Here is a 7705-nt window from a genome sequence, read left to right on the forward strand (position 1 = left end):
CGAGGAGGCGGGGATGGGATCTAGGAGGGATGAGACCTAGAGAGAAGCAGGCATCAGAGAGGGAGGACTGAGAGGATGAGGCAAGAAAGAAGGGGAAACCTAGGTAGGAGGACGCATCAAAGAACCTGATGGGGCCCAAGACTCAGCAGCAAAAAAAACGGGAGAAAGGGATCTGGATGGGGCAAGACGGGAAGAGGAAGAGAGGAACAGCAGAGGGAAACCAACGAGAAGGGGAATAGGGAACAGAGGGCGAGAGGGGAGATCGGCAAGGGAAGGGGAGATGAAGAACCGGCGCCACGCTAGTCACCGGACCATCGCCGGAAATCGCCAGAGGCGGTAGCCACCATGCCGCCCTCCGTTCCGTTCTAAGCGGTAGTAGGCACAATGTATATTTTCGTGTAGTCCTACTACTTTGGTATCTTACTTGCTACTTACCACTGCACTAGAGAGTAGATTTAATTAAGTCGTCAGAAAACGTTAAATAACACACCTCAAAGATGACTAGTACTACAACTCAAAACTGGAGTACTAGTCCATCTGTGTAATTTCTTTGTTCCTTCAGCGCATTCTTTTCCACCAGTGTAAACTTGGATGTTGCATTCGAATATTTACAAATTTTCTTTGGCATCATTTGTGAACAGAGCCTAGTCTTGTGAAGCCCAAGACGTGGAGAAATGCCCTCCGCTGAGGTTAGTGAGCTGTCAATATGCAACATGATCACCATGAGAAGCTACCAAGCAGGAGGAGGAGGAGGACAGTTGATTTGTTATGAGCTTTTTCTGATGTCGATTGTGCCCAACTCCTTCACCAACCTCTTTTCCGCCACTTTCACCTTTCCTGACATCCACAGACATCATTTCATGACGAACTAAACCAGCGCGCGGCTCAACTCCTCTAAAAGCAATAATCGATGACTTTCAAACATCAAGCCTATCTTATGGTACAACTTGTAGAAGTTGAAGCCGCATATCGACCCTCCAAAAACCAAATCACCAAACATTGGCTACATCCTCGGGGAATGACTATGGACGCTCCTTCCCATGATGTTGATGTGTTGTACGCCGCTGTCCGGTAGTCGATGTTGGTAAATTATATTAACAAACCTTGGTGTTGTAATTTCTATATCCTTGAATGATCGGTATGCAGCCTGAATCTCTAAAAGGCTCAACATGTGGGAAAACCCGTGGACACGCTTCATATCCAACATTGTAAATTGCAGCGTGTTGAGGGAAGAGATTAACTTGCTGCTAGCTAGCTAATAATAGTCCACATTAGGATGTGAATTACTGGATTCTTCATGACCTACTGTTTCAGAGCATGATACATGCTCTTTTCTATGGAAAGCATGATACATACTTATGAAGTTGCAGTGTTGGTTATCAAGTAACAATGTTGGATGACACCTCATGGATGTAGGTGTGGTTTAAACTAGCTACTCATTGATGCATGCATTTTTTCTTTTCTTATTCTCCTGTCGCTTGTCTCCTGCCAAGTTTACAAAGCATATTAAAGTAAGTTATATGTGAAAAAAAATGGGAAAATATTACTTGAGATATATGAAGCTAAATATATACGTGCTACTTAATCTTGAATTGGATGGTGAAAAATAAATGCATTAATAAATGCGACCATTGAAAATGAAGGATAAAATATGTGATTAACACCTAAAACTAGCTACCATAAATTGAAACGATATTAGCTAACCCTAATATTTCTATTTTTACCTCCGATTCTGGAAAAGTTCTACAAGATATTCTCTGATTTTTGCTTTCTTCTTGTGTTTTATTTTGATTTTTACAAGTTTTATTTTGATTTTTATTTTTTGCTAGGTTTTCATTTTTCTTCTTATTATCCTCTGCTTATTTTATTTATATTTTTTAAAACTTTGTGATGATTTTTCAACTTCTAGACTATTTCAAAATTTACAATATTTTTATTTTTGAAGTTCTTTGAAAATCAGAAAAATAAAATTAAATGAATGAATATTTTATAATTATTTGTGAACATTTTTTATAAAATTCAGCAACGTGTATTTTTTAAAATAAATGAACATAAGAAATGGCTGGAAAAAATACAATTATGATTTTAATGGCTTGTAATATGTGTTGTACTGGTTGCTCGAGATTAATGAAATACATTCATTTGTTTGGTTCTCTCTGCTGGCAACATTGCAACTATGAATGCAAGACAAAAAGGAGGCCAATCAAATAGTTAAAATGTAAAAACGGACTTTTCAGAAATAGAAAAAATTGATGCCAGTTTTTAGGAATGTCGAGTTAGCCATATTTTATTTTATTTGTCTTTGTGTTATTGGATAAAATTAGTCATCAAGCCTCAAATCAAATGGCCAGTCATAAATGGCAACGTGTTGAGGGAAGAGATTAACTTGCTGCTAGGTAGCTAATAATAGTCCACATTACGATGTGAATTACTGGAATCTTCATGACCTACTATTTCACTTGGAGCATGATACATGCTCTTTTCTATGGAAAGCATGATACATACTTATGAAGTAGCAATGACGGTTATCAAGTAACAATGTTGGATGACACCTCATGCATGCATGCATTTTTCTGTTCTTATTCTCTTGTCGTTTGTCTCCTGCCAAGTTTACAAAGCATATTAAAGTAAGATATATGTGAAAAAACATGGAAAATATTAACAGGAATATATGAAGCCAAAAATATAAATGCTAGTTAATCTTGAATTGGCTGGTGCAAAAAAATGCATTAATAAATGCGGCCATTGAAAATGAAGGATAAAATATGTGATTAACACCTAAAAACTAGCTGCCATAGATTGAAACGATGCTTAGCTAAGTATAGGGTTAAATTATCTCAAGACAGCTCAACGAAAGTTAAGGATGATTATCATTGGTAGAAATGTCATTAACACTTTTTAAGAAAAAATTAATTAACATTTTAGCGGGAATGTAATTAACACACGCACATGAAGCTGCCTGAGCTACTATTTGGTGGGCCCAAGAGACAGATATGTGATGGGCCCAGAGTGTTCTAGAAAATGGGCTAAGACCAGAGAGATAAGCTTTGAATGGGTTAACTACTCAATGCATGTTCACTATTTTGTGCACTATAGAAACACAAGCTCCTTACAGGTGCCAGGTGCCAGAATATGCTCAGAAGAGACAGAAATATTTACCATTGTATGACGCCATTTAGAGTGGTCCACTTCACCCGCCAATATTCAGGTCAACAGTCACCATAGATGGCTGAACTTTTGAAAGTACGCAAGACTGTAGCACAAAAAAGAAGGCAGAATCGGCTGCTGCGGCATTTTGTAAATTAAAGGTGAACATTACTAACAATTTTGTTAAACTTTTTCCAAAAATTTCATAAACATTTAAAAAAAAGTGTAACATTTTTGAAGTATTATGAACATTAAAAATTACAAAAATATTTTCTTAAAATGTTACAAGCATTTTAGAAAACAATTGCACGGAGGAACATTTATGTGTTGTGAACATATTTTAATAGTTACGAACACTTTTTATATGTCATGAACATTCTTGAAAAATTATGCCAACATTTTTTTTAAATGTTGTGAACATTTGTAAAAATGTGTGATAATTTGTATGGAATGGTATGGAATGTTACCATATTTTATTTACTGTCATGATTTTGGTTGCAAATGCTGAAGTGTCATGAACACTTTATGAAAAAACTGGGACCACTTTCTCATGCTGCGCGAACATTTTTTATACCATGAAGAAGATTTCTATAACAATAATATAACAAATATGTTTTCAATAAAATATTTTTAAAGCACGACTCCAAATATATATAAAAGATGAAAATAAAAAATAAAAGACCAAAACCCCAAAACCATACGTAGCATTGAAGCTAAGTCGCACTAGCTGTGCATGGCCCAACTAGCCTTGCGATGTGGGTCAGGCATTCGTCGGTTTCAATTGAAGCAAGACATAAACGTCCCCGGCGCTAGGCATGTACACCAGTTCAGGTGAGCCCATTACAACTTCTTTCCTATTTTTTCCTCCGACTCTGGGAAAGTTCTACAAGATCTTCTATGATTTTTGCATTCCCCTTGTGTTTACTTGTGATTTTTACTAGTTTAACTTTGATTTTTCCTTTTTCCTAGGTTTTCATTTTTCTTCTTATGGTTCTCTTTTTATTTTATTATTTTTAAAACTTTCATGAAGATTTTTCAAATCCTACAATAGTTTGAAATTTACAATATTTTTATTTTTGAAGTTTTTTCAAAATCAGAAAATTAAATTAAATAATGAACATTTTATAATTATCTGTCAACATTTTTTTTAAAATTCATTAACACATATTTTTTAAAAATAAATGAACATAAGAAATGGCTGAAAAAAACCAAACAAACTGTTAAGGATGAAAATTTTACCCATGGGTACCTGACCCCGTAGGGGTAGGGTATGGTCACATTTTTGTTTCCATGGGTAGTGCCTAAACACTATCCGACTAGTTGTGGGTAGGTCACGGTTATGATTTTGTGCCAATGGGTATGTCCATACCCTACCCGATTATCTTACTAGCGATAAAGACCTAGTCCACATCATGGTGAACATTTTGTAAATACAAGGTGAACACAACATCAAATTTTGTTGAGAATTTTTTGAAAATGTATTAATTTTTTTCAAATGTGGGAACATTTTTTAAATTGTTAGAACATTATTTAAAATTACACGAAGATTTTCTTCATATGTGATGAACATTTATAAAAATTTGTGCGAAAACATGTTTAAATGTTGTGAACATATTTTTAATAGTTATGAGCGCTTCTATATGTCATGAATTTTTGAAAAATTATGCTAACAAATTGTTTTACATTTCAAGAACATTTTTCAAAGCATGTGAAATTTTCGTTGAATGGTACCATTTTTTCTTAGTGTCAAGAACTTTTTTGCAAATGTCTAAAAAATGTTGAATTGTCATGAACACTTTATTAAGCATGTGGCAACACTTTGTTTCATTGTATGTATTTGCCTGCTATTCCACATGTTACATACTTATTTTTTCAAAAGTTCACTGTGCATTAAAACTGTTCACGAGACTAAACCTTAGATTGTGTTATTGTAAAACAAATGTCCACGTTTCTATATTCATGAAATTTTAGAAAATTAATTTCAAAATTTAAATAGAAAGCTCATACATTTGAAAAAAAATCATGATGTATTCTCAAAATCTTCAATGTGCTTTAAACATATTCACCGTGTATTTAAAATTGTTCGATGTTATTTGACAATTGTTCAATGTATTTATAAAATTAATGTGCATCTAAAAATTGTTCTATATGTATTAAAAAAGTTAAACATTGGTTTAGAAAATGTCAATGTGTATTTTAAAATGAAAAAGAAGAATAAATAAATGAGAAAAAAAGAGAAAGGAAAAAAGAAAATGGGAAAAGAGAAAAGGAGAAAAAACAAGAAGAAAAAAGAAAAAATGAAAGAGGAAAGCGGCAAACCAATAGAAACCAAGAAAATAAAAAATAAAAAAATGAACTAAACCAAATGAGAGTCCCTAAAATCAACTCCCATGTTTCATAGAACCTTCCAAAAACTGCTCCTATGTAATTCCTACAGTCTCCCACTCAGACGACTCTGAAGTCGAGATGACCTTATGTCTCTTAATAATCGAGATGGAGCTCTCGCAGTCTCCTGTAGCCCTCCATGTGTGAGTTTGTTGAAGCTACACGCAAGCATCGTTGAGTGGGCCGCCAGTATGACGTGCATTTTTGGATCGTATAGAGCTCAAGCGCACTTTAGGGATTTTAGTTTGGTTTGCTTCGTGTTGTGTGTAACTAAAAATATTTGAAAAGCACAATAATAATATTTTAAAATTACACTTTATAAAAGGTGGGTGGGCATTTAAAAATGTGTGAACTCTTTTCAAATTGCATGAAAATTCTCTAAATTGCATGAAGGCCTTTTTCAAAAAGTTCAATGTGTATTTAAACAATGTTGAACATATACAAAAAACTGCTTATTGTGTATTCAAAAAATGTTCATTATATATTTTCAAAATGCTCATATATTTATAAATAATAATTAAAGTGGAAGGAAAAACTAGTAGAAAAGACAAACAACCTGGGAACCAGGAAAAAGAGAGGGAACTGGAAACCAACTAAAATAAAATAAAAATAAAGGGGGGGTAAGAACATAAAGCGCAAAGTGAAAAGGAACAAATTGGAAACAAAAAATGTCGAATACCAGTGAAATATAAAAACCAAATAAAAACTAAAAAAATCGGCAAAAACTGAACCTGGGGAAGTAACACTAACCGGAAAAAAAAATCCACTGAAACCATCGAGAGGTAACACTAAATTGGGCTGCTTGCATTGTTGTAGGTGTATCCTCGTCAATAGGGAAAGCCCCCCACGCCATACGTATCCTACTATGATTCCTCCAATCTCGCAAACTCTTTGACCCCAAGATTTGATCTCCATCGCCGTTCGAATCACGTTAAAGAATGCAACAACTGCGATGTTGGTCTCTCTTCCGCCACTTTCACCTTTACTGACATCCACAGACATCGTTTCATGACGAACTAAACCAGCGCGCAGCTCAACTCCTCTAAAAGCAATAATCCATGACTTTCAAACATCAAGCCTATCTTATGGTACAACTTGTAGAAATTCAAGCCGCATATCGACCCTCCAAAAACCAAATCACCAAACATCGGCTACATCTCGGGGAATGACTATGGACGCTCCTTCCCATGATGTTGATGTGTTGTACGCCGTTGTCCAGTAGTCGATGTTGGTAAATTATATTAACAAACCTTGTTGTTGTAATTTCTAGATCCTCAAATGATCGGTATGCAGCCTGAATCTCTAAAAGGCTCAACATGTGGGAAAACCTGTGGACACACTTCATACCCCACATTAGTGAGGCAGTTAACGTTGTCACCGAATGGATCCCAAATGTGGTGAAGTTCTCAACTTGGGGCTTCACAACTGTATCCATCATCCTCACCACCTACTAAGCTTGCAAAGGCGTGGACCTATGTGGCATGACGCTTCAAGGCATACGCACTCCGGTCAAACCATGGCCCTCACCGTCACCGACTTGACACGTTGGCTAAACTATGGAAACACTTCATGTCACGCTCTAGTGAAGCCAGTTAACATTGCTAGTAAGCAAGTCACACTTTGTGGCAAAGCTCTCGATTAGTGCTTTACAATGTGTTTTGTCAAACTAGCTTGCTACCATCGATGAAGACAAATAACAAGTTCCTCGGAGAAGAAGTGATTCCGTAGAGTCGCCCCAGAGGTGAAAGAAGGAAGAATAAGAATGTGACGCACAGGGTGGGTGCGTGGTGTATTAAGGTATGAGTTGTGAGTCCCGTTTAGAGGGTTGGATCGAGATCTAACGGCTAGAAAGGCGACTTTGATTGAACATATTTTGGGTGGGTGTGCTATAAACCCTGGCCTAGTTGGGAATCTCACATCTGTCATTGTCTTTTCGTTTTGGCATTTTGCAATAATTCATACTCACAAGTCACACCATACAATCTGTGAAATTAATTCGATCGTATACGCAATCGAACTATCAATTTCTTTGCATCCATCACAATCAACAATGCTTACCAATATTATGTCGTGACAGGACAAAATCCAGAGTATGTACAAAAAAAAATGGACACAAGATTGGCAAGACATCAAGTTGCTAGGAGAGACAAATACATTTGTACAAACATCGATC

Source organism: Triticum urartu, chromosome 3, assembly GCF_003073215.2.
Source record: "Triticum urartu cultivar G1812 chromosome 3, Tu2.1, whole genome shotgun sequence".
In the NCBI taxonomy this organism is placed as follows: Eukaryota; Viridiplantae; Streptophyta; class Magnoliopsida; order Poales; family Poaceae; genus Triticum; species Triticum urartu.